General features: G+C 38.7%; 1 pseudogene; it reads left to right on the top strand.

The window, feature by feature from the left end:
* The window catches only part of LOC141549263 (casein kinase I pseudogene), a 99,466-nt pseudogene that overhangs the window by 38,732 nt on the left and 39,402 nt on the right, over positions 1 to 21,332 (top strand).

A 21,332-nucleotide genomic window follows, 5' to 3' on the forward strand; every position in this document is an offset into this window, starting at 1 on the left:
CTAATTTTTTTTTTTAGCAGAAAGATCCTTCCCTCTGTTTTTGACAGAGGGATATATGTATAGTAGAGGCATTATAGAATAAAAAGGTAGTGTAGTTTAGTGATTTAGGGATTTATTTTCAAATAGCTTTACTGAATGACTGGATCAATTCAAAGCTTCATCAACCACATATTAGTGTCCTCTCTGAACAATTGCCATTTTCCTTTTTTGTCATCTTTGCCGGTCTGAATGTTTTGAGGTAGAACTAGGGAGTAAATTTGTATTTCTCTTAATATTGATTTGGAATATTTTTATGTGGTTTCTGGTAGCCTGCATTTCTTTATTTGAAAACTGCCTATTTATATTCTTTGACTATTAACATATTACAAAATAGCCGTTATCCCTTTTATTTTTATCAGTTCTCTGTGTCTTGGGCATTAGATCTTTATCAGCAAAATTTGCTGCAAATATTTTTTGCAAGTAAATGCTTTCTCATTTCCTTTGCAATGACTTTGTCTCTAAAAAAACTTTTCATTTTTTGGCAGTGAAAATTGTTCACCTTAATTTTCTTTGAACCACCTCTCTTTACTTTGGGCAAGAACTTTGCCCCCCCATTCATAATTAGGAAAGGTCTCTCTCTCTCTCTCTCTCTCTCTCTCTCTCTCTCTCTCTCTCTCTCTCTCTCTCTCTCTCTCTCTCTCTCTCTCTCTCTCTTCTTTGATTTGTTTATTATATGATTGAGTGAGAGGATGGAGACCTAAAAGGTACCACAGGGAGGAAAGGAAGGAATAGTATAAGAGTTAATGTAGCAGCTGAAGCATTGAGGTTTTCCAACTTGATATGTGGCATTAAAAGAGTAATATTGGGGAGAGGAAAGAACCAAAGATTATATGGTTTCATAGGAGAATGGTAACCAGGAGAGTGGTGGTACCCTCAGTAGAAATTGAGAAGTTCAGCAGAAGGGAAAAAACGTGGGAAGAATGTGTGTTTAGTTTTGGACTGAGTTTGGGGTACTGGCCAGACACAGAAATGAAAATATCCACTAGCAACTAAAAATGCAGGGCTAGATCTTTGGGAAGAAAAAAGGAGTACAGATTAAATGTGTAAGTAATTTGTTTATAGGTGGTGTTTGAAGTTTTGGAGTGTGTGTGATTTCAAAGAAGTGAAAAGAAGATCAAGGACAGAGCCTTAGATGAACAATCTCCAATTCAAGGGTGGGAGTAGTGTTAGTGAAGGGTACTAGAAAGGAGGTGAGAGAACCATGAGATCACTTTAGTCTTGTGGAAGCTATGGGTAAAGTGAATATAGAGAAGAAGGTGGAGGTTACTTTAGTTCATTAAATAAAACATTTTAAAATCCCTATTGTGTGTAGAGCACCACAGGAGACGGGGGGAGACATTTCTTTAAGGCTCCATCCATACCCTAATGGAGCTTTTAGACTAGTTAGGGGGATACAGCACATACAGAAATAACTATAATGCAAAATAATCCATGGCAAATTCATTAGAGAAGTGAAAAATATAGTATTATGGAATGATCTAGGGGGAGAGGTTGCTACTGATGGAAGTTCTAAGGGAACTCATGGAGGGAGTGGCATTTGAGCCTAGCTTTACTGTACAATCAAGTATCTGAAGTGTATGGATAGTATTCAGTAGGCAAAGAAAGCTTCTTAGGCAGGCTTAAGAAATGGAGATGAGACCATAAAAGAATGAGATGGATTTGAGAAAAAAAAAACAGTAGTTCAATTTGACTGGAGCATAATGTGGAGGTAAGTAATAAGGCTAGAAATGGAGGGAGGTGACAGGGCTTTTGAGGGTCTTCAATTCCAGACAGTTGCACATTTGTACTTGACTTAGTGGGCACTAGGGAGTGATTCAGGTTTTTTGATTTGAGGAGAGACCTCACAGATAAATGCTGAAGGAAGGCTATTCTGTCCATTATTTAATTAGAGATGATCAGAGAGGCCGAGGGACCTAATCTGAGGCGATTGATTGAAGGGGTCCAGGCAGGTGAGAATTTTCCATTGGATATGAGAAAGGAATGGATGTGAGCAACACTACTTATATAAAATTGACAGGACTTTCATATTTATGAAGATTCATGAAAAATGAAGAAGGAAGAGTAAGAACTTTATGGTGTAGTGGAAAGAACATTGGATCTAGTCAGAAGTCCTTTTCTGTTATAACCTGTGTGACACTAGGTAAGTCATTTAGTCCCTTTGAACTAAAGTAGGATGGACAAGATGACTTCTTGAATCTCTTATGGTTCTTGACCACTAAAGTTTTGAACAGGAAATATTGGAAGAAAGGATGGATACATGTTGGGGAAGCTGGAAGGATATTGTTGGGAAATTAAGGTGAAAATAGAAGGCTTCTGTGGGGAATGGTGAGAAATTAAGAGGGAATGAGTAAAGATTGCCATGCAAGGGTTCTGATGGCCATGGGTGGGGAATATCTTTCTTGAGTGAAGACTGTAAACCTTGTCCCAAAGTTACAGAAGCCACAATGTACATTTTGTCTAGATTGTTGCTTCCTTTTTTTTTTCTTTCTTTCTTTTTTTTTTTCTTTTCATTGTTGTTACTGTTCTTAGTTCCAGGTTTGGCCTGATTTATTAAGCCTCTTTCACACCACAATTACTTGTGCCAAAAAAAAAAATTAAAAAGGAAAGAATCTTACCACCAGTCATGAAATTACCTCAACATTCTGACAAATAGCTTTTTCTCCAGATCAATCCCAATGTTACAGTATCTCTCAATTTATTTTTCAGTAACTGTTTATTGGCCGCATCTCTCTGTACACTTGGCCCATGCCAGATGGGCTCACGGTCACAGATGCAAGTCTTAGCTAAGTTTCTAGGCTTTCATAACCACTTTTTGATTTGGGATTGAAGTCTTGCAGTATGAATTTAGATGTCTTTCCTGAACTGTTCCTTTTCCACGTTGTCAAAATAGGTCCGTATCAGATACCTTATTACCTGTATCTGGACCTATTTTGGAACCTGTTTCAAGTGTCACTGTTTTTGAGAACTGACTTCCATTTCTCCATTAGATTTCTTACAACATTTTATATGCCAGATCCCCTCATCCTTAAAGAGGAAATTATAACTAGGCCAGGAAATTATTGTTGAAAAAATTCTAGATTCAAGGCCAGCATCTATTGCCATGTTGTGGTACTAATTTGACCGGCAACTACACTGGTCTCAAATGACTCATGCTGACATATAGATAAAAACTTGAGATCACCTCATCTTTTCCACAAACCAGAACGTATTGAAAACTTAATATTCAGAAGACATGTCTTTCAAATACTGAAATGGATCTGTGATCTCATTCATACGGACCTTCTCTTCAATTATTTGGATCAAAACCCATCCATGTTTGTCCCTCCTGTGTGACATTGATCTAGAGAACCCCATAAGTCCATCATAATTCCAGTCAATGTGCTGAGGACCACCTTCACTCTATATTGATATTATGAGACTGACTTTGGAGCACATAAATTGGAGAGGCATGTAGGTGGCACAGTAGATGGAGTACTGGCCCTGGAATCAGGGAGACCTGAGTTGAAATATAGCTTCAGACCCTGATTAACTGTAAAGTAAAATAACTTGTGTTTGCCTCAATTTCCTTAACTGTAAAATGGGGTTAATAAAACACCTAACTTTCTGGGTGTTATGAGGATTAAATGAGACAATATTTATAAAGTGCTCAGAGCAGTGCCTGGCTCAGAAGAAATGTTTATTTCCTTCCCTCACAAATTATCCCTTCCTCTCAACACATGTCCATGCTGATATATTTATTTGTTGATACCTTTTGTACCAGGCCTCCATTATAATTCTTTGTAATGTGTATCACTCTGTGATTGTAGTTCACTATCTACCAGGGTTCCCTCCTACTTTTCCCTCCCTACTCACACATGGTTTAGGCTAGATTTTCCCTCATTGTGCCTCCTTTGACACAGCTTAGGGTCTGGTGGCCTGTGTTGACACTGCTTGTCCATCACAAAGAGGCAGCAAAGTTCTTGCCCACATAGGGTAGATGCCAGAAGATCATGAGAGTGACCATGCCCTATTCTGCTGCTGAGACACAGTTCCATTTGTACACGAGGAAGGCTGAGTCAGGATCCCCTAAGTGCTATTGTATATCCTTGCTATGGTAGGGATTAAGTAAACCTTTTATTGGCTCTTCAGTGAACTACGAGCATCTCATTTGAACCCAGTATATGACATATATGACATAAGTTGGCATAACATAACTGGACTAAGACACTTTCAGTCCTCACATCTTGATTGAGTTGGGGGAAGAGTACTGCAAAGATGGAGAATGGAGGCACTTTGGCACCATGTGGCACAATAAGACGGACATATGGAATGCCCAGTGCGTTGCACAGTTAGAAGCAGAGCTCTTGGCTTTTAAACACTGCAGTGAAAGTGAAAGGCAGATTGATGAAGCTTGATCTTCTCTTCAGAAGATCTCTTCTGTAGAGCTGGGGACCAGTAAGCCACAGCTATAAATTCATGGGACTGGAAATAGAAATATGGCCTCTGACCTAGAAGTCTGGCTTCATCTTTCCAAGATCAGACCTAAAATAGCCTCTAAAATAATGCTTTGAAAAGAATCTCCGTGGGCATATATTGATTTTGAAACCTGCATCTTAACATTATTTGTTCTCTTATGTTTTTATTTATTTTGTTAAATATCTCCCAATTCTGTTTTCATGTGGTTGACATCTCTGTCCTAAAACACCTGCTCCATTTGGATCATACAGGGAAACTTCCAGAGAGCCAGACCATGAACAGAAGAAGTATCATGGGCTCTTGGGAGTTAGTATCTGTGTTGGCCTTTTTGTCAATCTTATGTAGGTTTCCATGGGTAAAAGTCAAAGGGAAATCCTTGCACTTGTCTCAATCATACCATGTAGTCAACATCAAACATTTTCTGGTCCCTAGGGGTGAAGGATATTTTTTTAGTGCTATTTAGAGGAAGATGGAGTACTTTGTTATATCATCTCTCCTTATAGCAATTCTATGTTGCTTGTAAGGAAGGCTGCTGGCACCTGGCAGCATTTGGCACCTTTTTTTTAGCTGAGTTCAATGAAGGCAATGTGCTCACCACTCCATTTGTTTCTGATCTTGTCAGTGTTTTAGACTAGGTAGTCCTGCCCGGGGCAGTGACATGGGCTTCTTGTTCTCACCACTGCTTTTTGTTCTATTTCTGGGGCCGAGATTGCTCCCCAGCAGCTTGTTTTCATAGTTCTTCCCTAGGATTATCTGAACCATCTCTCATACTTTTCCATTATGGTGACCAGAGTCCTGAAACAAGTATACACTGTGTCTTCATTGAAGATGGCGTGGTGACTGGGCCAAAGAAGGTCATGGAAACAGAGCTTCTGCATCAGATGGTGTCTCACCTAAAGGTCATGGGGTGCAAAATAAAACTAAAGATACTTGCAGACCTTTTCTTCTGAAGAAGCCCTCCTTGAAAGATAATGCTTTGCCTCCGATCTTTCCTCCCGTCTGGTGTGCCTGATACCTTGGCACGCCCCCCTCCACCCCCAGGCCTCATCCCACTTCTCACTGGTGCCCGGCAGACTCCTAATTGCTCACTGGTGTACTATATATATACTCTGTTGTACTAGAAGTTGTGATTTGTTGCTTTCAAGGCTGTTCCACGTGGTTTCTGCAGTGCTTTCGTGTCCACGCTGTTTTTGAGAGGCAGTACAGTAGAGTAGATAAGAGTCTTGGACATGGCATCCAGAAGGTTTTCATTCCCATTCTTCCCTGCTGCTTCCCAGCTGTCTGACCACAAGTGTGGTAAGTAACTTCTGGGGGTCTCCGTTTCTTCTGAAAAAGAAGGCTAATGCTTATAGGACTTGCCATGTAGGATGGCTGGGAAATTCAAATGAGATAACTTGTAGAGTATTCACCAACCTTAAAGGGCCATGGAAATATCAATTCTTCTAAGTGGGGTGCAGTTGAAAAAGTATTAGATTTGGGAGACTCAGTTTCAAATCTTGTCTCCTCTGTGACCTTGAACAAATATCTTCACTCTCTGGGCCTCAGTATCCTCATCTGTCAGATGAAGTAGATGCTTGAATTCCCTTGAAGGTTCCTTCTGGCTCCAGATCCATGGTTTCATGAATCTCTCCCAGGCCCTACTTTAGCTTGTGGCTCCAACTGCCACAACGTTCCAAATAGTCAATCCAGTAGAGTTAGGCAAAAGCAATCTTCCTTTTGGTGCTGGAGAAGGGGCTGATATCATCTTGACTGAAATTGATGTCATTCCTTCCTGTCTTCCCCCCACCCCCATAAAGCCAGCACACAGGATTATTTTCCATTGGTTTAGCTAGAAAGTTTATGTTGACCTAGAACATATCCTGCCTAATCCCTTTCACCTGATGTCCCCCAATTATTGCTTTTACAATTTATTATTATTACTGTTTTGTTATTGCCATTAATTCTTTCTCCTATGTCCTACTCAGTAAACCACCAATGCCTTCGCCACTTATCTGCAGACAAGAGTTCTGGATATTGGCTAGGTTTTTCAGGTGACACTAATACCCAGTTCCTCAGGGAGGAAGATAAAGGGGAACACTCCGAAGATCCCAGGTCTCATCTCCATTCTTATTGTCATTTTTGTGCAAAGTACCACAGCCAGCATCTGGAACCCCACCTCTCTGCCTGCTAGGAGTGTGGCCTTTGGAAAAAGCTGGATTTGAATCCTGGCTTTGCCAGTGACTTCTGGGTAACAGGTGTTGTGGGAAGGGCTGCAGACCATGCAGTCTTTGCTTCAGACAAACACGCACACACATTCACACATGTCCAACTCCTTCTATTATAAGCATCAAATATATGCCTGTGGAGGACAGCAGTTCCCATCAACCCAATCACACCCTGGATGCCAGTATGGAATTTTCCATGGTGAGCATGAGATAAATAGCCTGTATGTCGGGAATTCCTGAGGATCTGCACCTGTTGAGGGCCAGCCCCTGCAACTCCAGATGGGGCCTAGTCTGTTGTGAACTCTAAAGATGATCTACCATCAACCACAGGGTTGAATGAAACTTTTCCGAGACTGTCTTCAGTGAGAATATCCTGAACCAGGGAGGCTGTAGTGTGAGCTAATTGCGAGGAGGACTCAGTGAGTCCTCTCCCTTACCCACTGTGATGTCAATTTATAGCATCAAAATAGAATTTTGAAATGGGTGGGCATGGGTGTGTGCCCTTCAGTTAGCCAATAAGAATTCCAAGTCCTTCCAGATTGACTTAGCAGGCCATGGAGGGAGGGTTGCTCACTGTAATGACTTTTCATCAGATCCTTCAGATCTTGGCAGTAGCAAATCTGGCAAGGTGGTACACTGTGCCTCCCTTCTACGGTACATACTAGCCTTCATGATTCACTACTCATCACAAAGTGTTCAGCTGAATTATTTGACAACTTTCAGATCTGAAAAATGAATCCTGTCATCTCATAGCTATCAGATCTAACCTGCACCTGCACAAGAGTCCCCACAAGTAGTCACAGTCTTTGCTTGAAATGCTCAAGGGAGGGGGGAGTCACCATTTCCTGAAGCTGCCCATTCCATTTGCAGATGTGGTCAGAGTTAGGAAGTGTGTTTTTATATAACCAGGCTAAAACTGCCTTTCCAATTCTATCGGTTACTCTAGGTTTGCCCCCAAATAAATTTGTCCCTAAATTTTCTTTTCTTTAAGCTGGATATAACTTCAGCCTTCTTCAGCCCTGTCAATACAACCAGCCATGGAGATAAGGGAAAGGGGGAGAGACATTATGCTATTGGTCAGAGAAAAAAATGGAGGAATTATCAAAGTTCTGGAGAGGGAGGGACATTTGTTGTCATAGGATGACATGCAGAGTTTCTGTAACTAAATATCACTCTGACATAGGAAATAGATGTAGTTGTTGAAGTGCTAATGCTACACTGAGTTTGAAAAGCAAGAAGATCAAAAAAAATCATTCTTTGTGCTCATATAAATTAGTAATGACAAATTGAAATTTTCATTTCTTGAGTCTTGTTTTTTCCCCCCATCCCAATCTGAATACATCATCATGTAGCATGGAAATTCAGTAACAATCTACGGAAGTCTCCCGGGAGAAATTGGTGTAGCATATTTTTGAAAGAGTTGTATTTTGTTGTAAATGTTGGTTCTTTATACACGGCCCACCATATGTTGCCAAAATGTGTTAGCTCCCAAGATACTTGTTTGTACCTCTAGGGTAGGAGCTGCCGTATTTTGAAGGTAGTTTTGCCTATTTTTAGTGTTCATTTCTTTTTAGATTCAATTTTTGGGGGATTTTATATGCACATGTGTGATCCCAGGCAATAGTTATGTAGCACCTATATTTTTCAGAAGAATATCCACAAGACTGAAATCTGAGTTCAATTTCTGTTTTTACCTACTAGTATAGCTTATACAGAGTACAAGTCTTTATAGACTTTGGGAATGTGAGTCTTTAGCTCTATTTGGACCCATCATCATGTTCTCATATGCATTCTCTCCTTTTCTGGCGGGCTGTCAGATAAGCTTTTAGGATAGTATGCCCTGAATAATATTAACTACTACTACTACTTTTCTTTCTTCTTCTTCTTCTTCTTCTTCTTCTTCTTCTTCTTCTTCTTCTTCTTCTTCTTCTTCTTCTTCTTCTTCTTCTTCTTCTTCTTCTTCTTCTTCTTCTTCTTCTTCTTCTTCTTCTTCTTCTTCTTCTTCTTCTTCTTCTTCTTCTTCTTCTTCTTCTTCTTCTTCTTCTTCTTCTTCCTCCTCCTCCTCCTCCTCCTCCTCCTCCTCCTCCTCCTCCTCCTCCTCCTCCTCCTCCTCCTCCTCCTCCTCCTAAGTGTTAAGGGTCCTCCTGAATTCAAGGCTGGCGCTCTATCCACTGTGCCACCTAGCTGCCCCTGAATAATATTAACTTCAATATTAATAAACTGAAATAATTTGAAGTTTATTAACTTCATACAGTCTTCTTGCCATGGAGTTAGGCTTAAGTCCCAAAATCTCAACTAGAGGAATTTTTGAAATCTTAAGTGGCACCCCTAAAGCATTCTCAGAGATGTTCAGTTGGCAAAACGTACTGGCTTTGGAATATGTAGATCTGACTGTGACTCCTGGCTCTGGCTGCTTCTACAACGTAGAACTAGTCATTTCATCTCTATGGGCCTCAGTTTCCTTACTTGTTGAATTAAGAGTGTTAAAGTAGATTAGATGAACTCATAAGTCCCTTTTAACTCGAAATTTGTGAACTCCTCATTAAAATATTTTTAAAGCAAACGGTGGATGGTTAGAGCCTGATGCACTAGTTGATGGTTTCTGTCCCTAATCTCTCACCATAATTTTTTTTCTTTAAATTCCTCCTTTGTGTCCAGTAGGTGCTGAGAACCCTCTTTCATCTTGACTTCTCTGTAGCCCTTGACACTGTCCATCACTCTCTTTTTGCTGATACGGCTTTCTTTCTAAATTTCCATGACACTTCTTTCTTCTTGGACATCTCTCAGTCTTCTTTATGGGATTATTAGCCAGCTCATATCTTCCAATTGTGGGTATCCCTCAAAGCTTTGCTCTGGGCCCTCTATTTCACTTGACTATCTTCTTAGCTGCTATGAATTCAATTAATATCACTATATAGATAATTCTCAAATCTTTTTATCCAGCTCTGACTTCTTTTTTGACCTCCTGTCTCATATCTCCAATTGCCTATTAGAAATCTCAAACTGGATGTCCCATAGCCACCTTAAAGTGGCTAAAACTGAACTCATTATCTTTCCACCCAAACCCTCTCTTTCCCCCTAATTTCCCTGTTACTGTCAAGAGTACCACCATCCTCCCAGTCAACCATCTTCACAACCCATTTGTTCTCAGCTTCTCATTCTCTTTCCCCATGTACAATCTGTTGTCAAATCTTATCTTCTTTCCTTCACGACATCATATATATATATATATATATATATGTACATATACCCACCCCTTTCTGTCCTCTGACACTGCTACCATTCTGCTGTCTCTCATTACCTCATTTCTGGACTATTGGGATAGCTTTCTCATTGCCTCTCTGTCTGAAGTCTTTCCCTAGTTCAGTCCAACTTCAACTCAGCTATCAAATTGTTCTTCCTTAAGCTCAAGTGTGATCACGCCAACCCTGCCCATTATCTCCATGATGAAAGATAAAATCCTCTAGCTTTCTAAGCCTTTCATAATCTGGCCCCTTTTCTACTTGTCAAATCTTCTTGTACCTTACTTCTCTCCATGTACTCTGTGATCCAGTACAAAATACTTCATTGGGATTGTCTGTCTGTCTGTCTCTCTCTCTCTCTTCTCTCTCTCTCTCTCTCTCTCTCTCTCTCTCTCTCCTTCCCTCTCTCTCTCTCTCCTTCCCCCCCTCTCTCTCCCCTTTTTCCTCTCCCTCTCCCCCTCATCACCTTCTCCTTCCCTGGTTTCCTTCAGGTCTCAAAGTCCAGTATTATTCCAAAACCTTTTCCCAGTGCTTTTTCCTCTTCTTTCCGTCTCTCTCTATATAGCCTGTTTGAACATAAGTGTTTGCATTTGGTTTTCCCCATCAGATTGTGAGTTCCTTGAGAGGCCTAATTTTTGCCTTTCTTTGTGTCCTCACTGCTTAGAATAGTAGCTGAAATATAGTAGGTGCTTAATCAATGCTTATTTATTGACTAAGGATACAAAGACCAGAAAGGTCCTTTTCTCAAGGAACTTGAGTTCTCTGAAGACTGTATGCATAGATAAATAAAGTATCTAAAACTCCTGTAGCCCCACGTTCTCCATGTTACCAACAAAAAACCCACAGCCCAGGCTTGTTATATCACTGAGCCAGTGGCATACCAGGACTGAGAGCCAGGGCCAGGGGTCAAACCCAGACCTTTGGATTCCCAAATCGAATTCCAAATTACTTGCCCAAAAGTTTTAGTTCCAAAATGCTTTTTCAGTTGTGCCCCTCAGAGTGTTTTGGGGGTACAAGTAAGTTTCAGTTAGTGAAGACTTTAGGACCTTATCTTAACTTCATGGCAGAAGCACTGTGTATGATGTTAATAGACATCTATATTATTGTGAATAGACTGTCCTGAAAGCTTAACTAAGTGCCTTTTAAGGAGAGGAGAATGGCAATGAGAGAATGAGAGTGGGGCAGATAGCAGCAGCAGACCAGATGATTGACAGAAGGATACATTAACAACTGCAGGAATCATAAAAAAAAAAATGTATAGGAGATAACAGCTGAACAGAGCCTTGAATGGAGTTTGTGATTCCAATAGGCAGTGAGGAAGGGGACTGTTCCACATTTGGAGGACAGAGACAAAATGGCATCTTGTAGCTGCGGCACAGCAAGAAGTCTGGTTTGGCTGGAACCGAGTGCCTCAGGCGATAGGCCGAGGGCCTCCATCTGTCATTGTTTTATTGTGAAGGGCTTCTGGCTGAGTAAGTCCCATCACTGCTCAGCTTTTTCTCTGATACTCTTAGCTGCCTGAAGCAGGATCACCCAGCCAGCATGCATCAGGGCATCTCTGCCCGCTGCTGCATGGAGCCTCTGTATGGCTACTACTGGTTGGTGTTATTGTACTTATCATCCCACCATACCTATCCTGTACTGGTGGCTCCCCTCCCACCTCCTTAGGGAGAGCTTCACCCGTGCTAGACTCCTGTCTCCATCTCCCTGAAAACCTGTGAGCACAGGTCACACCTTATCTTGCTGTTTAAAATGGCAGTCGTTTTTATTTGCTACATAACATTTGCCCGGCTCTTGATTTCTATGAGGTAAGCAGGAGCAGCGATGATAAAGAATAATTTTCCTTGTCAGGGTCAAACAACTTAGCAATGAGTCCAGTGGCCAGTTTACAAAACTGGTTTTTAAAAAAAGGACCATATGTTCAAAAGCAACTTTAGATGAAAAGCCAAGTGCTTGTAACAGGTAAGGACATTGTGGCTTTTGTTCCATCTCTGCCATCGGTACTGTCCCTTTAGGCTTCATCCCTCTACACCACCAATGCTGCTTATACTTTTGGCATAGGGGCAAAGTCATTTCCACGGGGAGCTGCAGTTCTGTCCTGACTATATGTGGCTCCCTAGGAAAGGGGATGTGTGGGAAGAGTCTCCCATCTCTCCTTTGCATCTCTTCCCTGCTCCTCACTCCCATGGACACAGTACAGAACCATCAGGGTTATTTAGTTCAGTCCCTTCATTTTCTAGATAAGGAAACCAACCCAGGAGGGGTGAAGTGAACATCTGAGTAGGAAGTGCCAGAGCTGGGGCTTGGAGCCAGGTCTTGTGACTCCACATACAGAGAGTATTCTTTCTCCCCTCCTGCCGAGCTGCTATCTTGAGGTCTGACTTCTCTACTGTTCCTCACTTTGGAGATACTCTGATCATGGGTTTGAATTGTAGGCCTCAGAAGCCACCTGCTCTACCTCATCTTACAGCAAAAATCTTCTCTATACCACCCCTCTGCCCAAGGCATTCAGGCTCTTCTTGACAACCTCCATGAATGAGGAAATGCATGACCTGCTCCAAAGTCTATCCTTTCCATGTGGGGGCAGCTCTCATCATTAAGAAGACTTTCCTTTATATCAATCTAAAATTCGGCTCTTATCAGCAATTGGTTCTAGTTCTGGCACCAAGCAAGACGAATCTACATGTGAGCTCTGCAAAGGTCTGTTGACAGCCCCCAAGCTTCTCTTCCTTTGTTTTTCCTGGCTTTTCACCCAGTCCTCCGGAGTGCATGGATTCTTTAAGCTGATGGCTCCTGAACCTTCATCTCTAACTCCAGTCACTCTCCCAAACTCCAGTTCTGATGACCTGCTGGATACCTTTGCCTGGATGTACCACTGATCCCTCCAACTCATCATGTCTAGATCCACGTTCATCCACTTTCAGCCCAAACCAGCTCTGAAGAATTTGCCCTTTTTTCATAATGATTCTTCTAGTCATCCAAATGTGAAAGCTCAGGCATCCTTGAGCCCTTCCCCTCCCTCAGCTGTCACATCCACACAGTCACAAGGCCTGGTTCTTTCTTTATGCTTAATACCACTTGCATCCACCCTTCCACTCAGACTTAATTACCTCAGGTCACCATCAATAGCTCCCCAAGTGGCAGGCCTTCTTAATACAGCAGAGCCATTTGGAAAGCGCATTATGGCTAGCTGAGCACGTTCTATGTACTGTCTCACTTGAGCCTCCCTATAGCAGTTCTGGGAAGCAGATGCCATTATTATCCCAATTCTACAAAAGAGGGAACTGAAGCTCAGTTTCCCCTTAGAGAGAGCTAATCTGATTTGTCCAGATTCATCCAGGGAATACATTTTCCAGGCAGGAAATATATTTTCCACCCTTCCTCATTTCAAGTTGAATATTCTTTCCAGTCCTATCCTGTGCATGGAGACCAGGTTGATCTTGCTCTAAAACTACTAGAACACCTCATTGTTTAAAAATCTCTACTGGCTACTCTTTGTATCCAGGAGCAAGCTCAAATCCCTTAGCTTGTCATTCAAAGCCTCTAGTCTAGCCCCAGACACATTTTCCAACCTTTGCTTCCATAAGAAAGGCATCATAGGGGCAGCTAGATGGCACAGTGGATAGAGCACTGGCCTTGGAGTCAGGAGGACCTGATTTCAAATCCTAATTCAAATACTTAATACTTACTAGCTGTGAGACCCTGAACTAGTCACTTGATTCCAGCTCCCTCACCAGGACAAAAGGGCACTGAAATGACTAATAGAAAATGAATTCCCAAACTAGGAAGACCTGAGTTTAAGTCCTACCTCTTTTATAGATTAGCACAGTCCCTGGATATCTCACTTAACCTTGCCATATTCCAAGCAATTCTTTGCAGCCTTAAGTTTCTGAAAGAGGAGTTTCCTCACTTGGAAGTTATCTCTAACAAGGAAATCACATGTCCAGTTCCTATTCCTTTTTCCATGACTCCTCACTACAAACCCTCTTTTCTATCCAAAACACATCATTTACCATTCCTGGAATGTGTTTCTCGTCCTCTATATTTATTCAAGCTCTTCCTTCCACCCAGGATTCTTAGCATTTGTATATTATTTCAACAGTTGCCAGGTGGATCACAAATATCTTATTTGAGCCTTCCAACAATCCTGAGGTAAATAGTATTATCCCCATTTTGCAGGTGATAAAACTGAGACTGAGTGATGTTAAGTGCCTTTCCCAGAATCACATTGCTAGTAGTTGTAACTGCCAGGAAGGCATGTTACAAATAGTATGTATTGAAGGCAAGATTTGAATTAGTCTTGATTTTAAGTCTAGTGGACTTAGCTGCCTACAGTGCCCTTCTCTACATGCCAATTTGAAAATATGAAAGCAAGCTTATCAAGAATCTCTCTAGAAGTTTGGAATCAGTGAGGTGAAAATGAGCACAATATAGTAGGACAATATAAAGGACACTGAATCTTGAGTCAGAGGACCTGATTTCAAATCCCAGCTTTTACTTATTACTTGAGTGACCTAGGTTAAACAATTTCATTTTACAGGACCTCATATTTTTGGAAATTTTTTGGTATTTTATTTTTTCTAATTACATATAATAATACTTTATTTTTCCAATTACATATAAAACAGTTTTTAACATTTTTTAAAATTTTGAATTCTAATTCTTTTCTTTTTCTATTCTGTCCCCTCTTTGAAAAGGCACACCGTTTGACATAGATTATACACGTGTAGTCATGTGAACCATATTTCCATATTATTCTTGTAAAAGAAAGCACAGACAAAAACAACATGAAAAATGTAGTACGAGCAAACTATACTTCAATCTGCATTCAGACTCCAGAAATTCTTTCTCTGGATATGAGTAGCATTTTTCATTATAAGTCCTTTGAAAGTGTCTTAGATCGTTATATTGCTGAGAATATCTAAGTCATTCATAGTTGATCATCAAAAAATATTGCCATTATTGTGTACACTGTTCTCATGGCTTTGTTTATTTCACTTTGCATCATTTCATACAAGACTTTCCACGTTTTTATGAAAGCATCCTTTTTGTCATTTCTTACAGCACAATAGCATTTCACCACAATCATGTACTATACCTTGTTTAGCCATTCCCCAATTCATGGACATCTCCTCAGTTTACAATTCTTTGCCATCACAGAAAATGATGCTATAAATATATTTTTTTAAAATATAGGTCATTTTTCTTTTTTGATCCCTTTGGGGTACAGACCTGTTAATGGTATTGTCATTTTTCTTTTGTCATATTAGCCAATTTGTTAAGTGTGAAGTAGTACCCCAGAGTTGTTTTAATTTGCATTTCTCTAATCAGTAATGATTTAGAGCATTTTTCACATGAGTAGATAGCTTTGATTTCTTCTAAAAACTGTCTTTTTATATCTCTTCATCATTGTTATTTTAAATGAAATTGTTCTTTCTATCTCCTACTAAACTTTATTGGTAATGTAATGAAATGATGATGATTTATGTGGGCTTATTTTATACCCTGCAACTTTGCTAAATTTGTTAAGTTATTTTAATTCACTTTTTAGTTTATTACTTTGGATTCTTTAAGTATATCATCATATCAATCTGTTAAGAGTGATAGCTTTGTTTCTTTCTTGCCTTTCCTATTCCTTCAGTATTTTTTCTTCTGTTATTGCTATAGCTAGCATTTCTAGTACAATATTGAATAACTATTGTTATTAGTGGTAACAACGGGCATCCTTGCTTCATCCCTGATCTTATCAGAAAGGCTTCTAGCTTATCTAAGCCATTACAGATAATGCTTGCTGATGGTTTTAGTTATAACTTAAAATTTTTAGAAAAGATCCATTTATTCCTGTACTCTCTTGTGTTTTTAAAGGAATGAATGTTAATTTTCTCAAAAGCTTTTTCTGCATCTGTTGAAATAATAATATAATTTTTGTTGTTTTTGTTATTGTTATGGTTAATTATGCTAATACTTTTCCTAATATTAAAACAGCCTTTTATTCCTGTTATAAATTCTACTTAATCATAGTATATGATCTTCGTGACATATTGTTATAATCTCCTTGCTTGTATTTTATTTAAATTTTTTGCATTAATATTCATTAGGAAAATTGGGCTATAGTTTTCTTTAATCTATATTTCCATGGCTCTTTATTGAATGTAATTTTATTGCATTATAATTTGAAAAGTGTACATTTAATATTTCTGATTTTTTGCATTTGTTTATGAGATCTTTATGCAGATTTTTATGCACTAATACATGGTCAGGTATCTAATTTTTCTAAAATTTCATTAATCTTTTTCTTGTGGTTAGATTTATCAATTTCTGAGAGGGAAAAGTTAAGATTCCCTCATTAGTATAGTTTTACTGTATTTCCTCTTGTAGCTCACTTAAGTTTTCCTTAAGAATTTGGATGCTTTACCATCTGGTTCATTTGTGATTGGTATTGATATTGCTTTATTGTCTATGGTACCTTTTAGCAAAATGTAGTTTTCCTGTTTATCTCTTTTAATTAGATCTCTTTTTGCTTTTCATTTATGTGAGGTCATGATTGCTTTTCCTGCTTGTTTTATTCAGCTGAAGCATAATAGATTCTGCTCTAGCCCCTTATTTTTACTCTGTGTGTCTCTATTCAAGTGTGTTGTACACTACATATTGTTAGATTCTTTTTTTTTTAATCCCTTATTCTATTCACTTCTGTTTTATGGATGTGTTCATCCATTAATATTCCCCAGTTATGATTACTATTTCCTCCCTTCTTGTCCCCTATTTATCTATCTCTTTCTCTCCTTTTACCCTATCCTTCCTCAAAAGTCTGTTTTGCATCTGACTACTACCTCCCCCAATCTTCCCTCCCTTCTACTAGCCCTCCTAGTTCTCTAAAGTTTAAGATAGATTTTTATGTTCAACTGTGTGTCTTTTTCCCTCTTTGACCCAATTTCAATAAGAATTAAGTTCAAATATTGCCTGCCATTCCTTCCATTTTTCTCTCCACTATAAAAGCTCTTCTTTTTGTGCCTCCTTTGTGTGAGGTAATTTATCCCATTCTCCCCTTCCCTTACCCTTTCTCCTGGTTCATCACTCTTTTCACCCCTTCATTTTATTTTTTAAATCATGCCATTATTGTCAACTCATACCCATATACTCTATCTATGTATACTCCTCCTAACCACCCTAGTAATGATAAAGTTTTTAGTAGCTACAAGTATCATCTTCCCTATAGGAATGTAAACATTTTACTCATTGAATCCCTCATGATTTCTTTTCCCTCTTTACCTTTTCATGCCTATCTTGAATATTGTATTTGAAAGTCAAAATTTCTTTTCAGCTCTGATCTTTTCATCAGGATTGATTGAAAGTCCTTTTTTCTATTAAATAACATTCAACCCCCTCCCCCCCCTCCCCAAAGAATTATACTCAGTTTTTCTGGGTAAGTGAATTTTTTATTGTAATCCTAGTTTCTTTGCCCTCCTGAATATCATATCTGATCCTTTAATGTAGAAGCTGTTAAATCTTTTGTTATACTGACAGTGGCTTCACAATATTTAAAATATTTCTTTACGGCTGCTTATAATATTTTCTCTTTGACTGGAGAGCTCTGTAATTTGACTTTTCATTTTGGGATCTCTTTATGGAGGTGATTGGTGGAATCTTTCAATTTCCATTTTACTCTCTGATTACAGAATATCAGAACAGTTTTCCTTGATAATTTCTTGAAATATATCTAAGCTCTTTTTGATCACGGTTTTGAGGTAGACTAAAAATTCTTAAGTGGTCTCTTCTGAATCTGTTTTCCAGGCTAGTTATTTTCCAATGCAATATTTCACATTTTCTTTTTTTTCAGTCTTTGACTTCATTTTGTTGTTTCTCAATGTCTCATAGAATCATTAGCTTTCACTTGTCCAATTTTAATTTTTCAGGAATGATTTTCTTCAGCGAATTTTTGTGCTTCCTTTTCCATTTGGCCAACTCTGCTTATTAAGAAGTTTGTCTCTTCAGTGGATTTTTGTGCCTCTTTTACATTTGGTCAATTTTGTTTAAGTTTTTATGTTCTTCAGTGTTTTCCCATGATGTTGACTCTTATTTCATAATTTTCCTGTATCACTCTCATTTCTTTTTCCAGTTTTATCCTCTAGCACCAGGCCTGACCATCACCAATGAGACAGATCTTTCCTGATGACCTCCTAAATTGTCTTGGGCTGAAAAAGTTTCCTTCCCTGACCTTTTGTCGGTTCTGCTGCTCTGGAATTCATTTTGTGGTGTTATTTTAAAGTTGTTGGGGAATTGGAGAGAGCTCAGGCGAGTTCCTGCTTTTTCTCTTCCATCTTGACTGTGCTCTCCTAATTATCTTCCTTTTAAAAACAAGGAGATTGGACTAAATGACCTTTAAGGTCCCTTCTAGCTCTAAATCCTATCACCACAGCACTGGAAAGAATCTTAGATGTAGTTTAGTCCAACTCCCTTATTTCATTTTAGCATTTATCTATCTACCTATCTATCTACATATCTATCTATCTATCTATTTATCTATCTATCTATCTATCTATCTATCTATCTATCTATCTATCTTTCTGGATATCTTAATCTAGAATCCCCCTTTCACAGATTAGTTGGGTTCCTGAGCAAGGAAAGCTATAATTTCTCTCAGTGATGTAGCTTTTAGAACAGGGTATTTACTAATTTTGTTTAAGGACAGCTAGTACAAAATATCCTCCCCAAATCCTGTGATATGTTTCCCCACAAGTACAGAGCGCCAGGGAGAAAGTGGACTCATGCTATGATGGAGCTTGTTCAAAAGGGAAATGTCCAGGTTGCTGGAAGTCATTTCCTCCCATTAATGGAATGCTCAAGAAATTCTGTTCAGGCATGATATTGCTTCTTTGTTAAAATCCTTATAGAACTACTATGAATCTGCATCTAGTCTTCCTTTGATTTTCAATACATTAACTGCCACCTGTTAATCCTAATGTGTTCTTAAGACACTGATAAGAAATCCATTAGGCCCTCAACCCTTTGGAGTTCAAAATAACTTTCTCTGGCCAAAGCAGAATAGGGGAAGAAGACTGAGTCTGAACTAGATTCCTCCTCAAGAGATTTATCACACTTGCTCCAAACTCTAGAATGACTCCATTCTTACTTTGAGAATTTATAGATGACCCTAGGGCTTGGCCAAGCCTTTTCCCTATGTAACTTTAGTTGTAAGTATTTTTTTTGTATTTAGTCTCAAGCATATGATCAAGATTGATCGCTTCTTTTTACCTGATTAATGTAGCAAAATATCTTATAATACTTTATTTTAGATGGGATAGGATCACTTGTTTGAATAAATCAATGGAGAATCATCTTTGTATTCTCCTTCTTCACATTTTTGATTTTACTGTCCTCAGAAAATCTAGTATTGTGTGTTTAGTTGAGTCTATATAGCCCAAATCTTGGCCTTCGGGTTTAGATAATTTTTTTTTGTTTTATGAATATGTTTTATAAATAGCTTTTATTTTCAAAATATATGTAAAGATAAATTTTCAGCATTCACTCTTGCAAAGCCTTCCAAATTTGTCTCCTTCCATAATATATGTTAAACTTGTACAATTCTTCTATCCATATTTCCATATTTATCATGCTGAACAAGAAAAATCAGATCAAAAAGGAAAAAATAAAGGGGAAAAAAAGCAAGCAAAGAACAACAAAAAATGAAAATACTATGTTATGATCCACATTCAGTCCCCACAGTACTCTTTCTAGATGCAGATGACTCTCTTCATCACTAGTTTATTGGAATTGGCCTGAATTACCTCATTTTTGAAAAGAACCGAGTCTATCAGAATTGATCATCATGTAATCTTGTTGCTGTGTACAACGTTTTCCTGATTCTACTCACTTCAGTCAGAATCAGTTCCTGTAAGTCTCTCCAGGCCTCTCTGAAATCATCCTGTGGATCTTTTCTTATAGAAATTCCTCAACAGATGGGCATCCACTCAGTTTCCAGTTCCTTGCCACTACAAAAATGGCTACTATATGCTTTTTTGCACACATAAATCTTTTCCCCTCTTTTATGATTTCTTTGGGATATAGATCTAGTAGAGACAGATCTAGTAGCTGGATCAAAGGATATGCACACTTTGATAGCCTTTGGTCATGGTTCCAATTTGGTCTCCAGAATGGTTGGATTATTTTACAACTCCACTAGCAATGTATTGGTGTGCCAGTTTTCCCAAGTCCCTTCCAACATTTATCATTATCTTTTCCTATCATCTTAGCCAATCTGAGAGGTGTATAGTGGTATCTTAGAGTTGGTTTTAGACAAGTTTTGACGTTCATCAGTGGCAGAATGTCTCCACATTGATTAGATCATAGCTATATAGGTGTACAGGAATATTTACTAGGAACTGGACATTGGTAATAATAACTCATATTTATAAGACCCTCCAAAGTTTTTCTTAGTTCAGAGAAAGTAATTAATACATTGATTTCAGAATGATTAAATTTCTTACTACAGTTAGCCCCAAGGATCATTATACTTTCCAGGGAAATGTGATTATATGTATCTATGAAGCAAGTCTTTGTTGATGATGAAATTTTAGGTCCTTAAAGTATTGTAAAAATGTTTACAGAATGATTTTTTTCACAAGAATAACCTGTAACATCTTTTTTTTTAATACAGTTTACAGAAGAGAATACTGAGGCTCAGTAAGACAGTGACTCACCTGTGCTGAAACACCTGGTAAGTATCAGTTATTGTGTCTCCAAAAACAATTCTCCCTAGTTGCATTTCTGTTGTTCCTGAGGTCCACTGGGCTTCTGATGGGTTGATGGAAAAAAATACCCACTTTCTTATGAAATCGGGGATCTTTGGAGAATCTGAGTCCAAATAGGCAGTACATTAATATATCAGTAGGAAATGGCAGACCAGATAATTGTTTTTAAATTTTCTAAACTTGACTTAACGTTTGAAAATCTAAGTAATAAAATTCCAGTGTTTGAAATAGGCTAATAAAGAAGGGGAGCCTCCTAAAACGATCCCTACTTAAAATTCAATTGTAGCTTTAATGAGAAGGCAAAAAACAAACAAAAAAAAAACTCTTGAGGAAGGAAAGAATAGGGTGAAAGAAGAAAAAAGGTATGATTAAAACTTTGCCCTCTCTTTGTAAAACTTAGCTTCTAGAAGCAATACCCAGATACGGACAATTTATCCTTTGTTATCTTACAGACTTCACTCTTCCCATGAAGTTATTGGACATGAGGGAGAATTATTTATCTTGAAAGAGCTTTTCAAAATTGAAACTGGGACTTTCATCCTATAGATATGCTTATCTTTGAGGGTGGTTAATAACTGGGGGTGTGCTTATAAAACTCAAACATGGCTTGTGCATTCATGAGTGCAAAAAAGAAAGGATCTGGT

This window comes from Sminthopsis crassicaudata, chromosome X (genome assembly GCF_048593235.1).
Source record: "Sminthopsis crassicaudata isolate SCR6 chromosome X, ASM4859323v1, whole genome shotgun sequence".
Taxonomy (NCBI): Eukaryota; Metazoa; Chordata; class Mammalia; order Dasyuromorphia; family Dasyuridae; genus Sminthopsis; species Sminthopsis crassicaudata.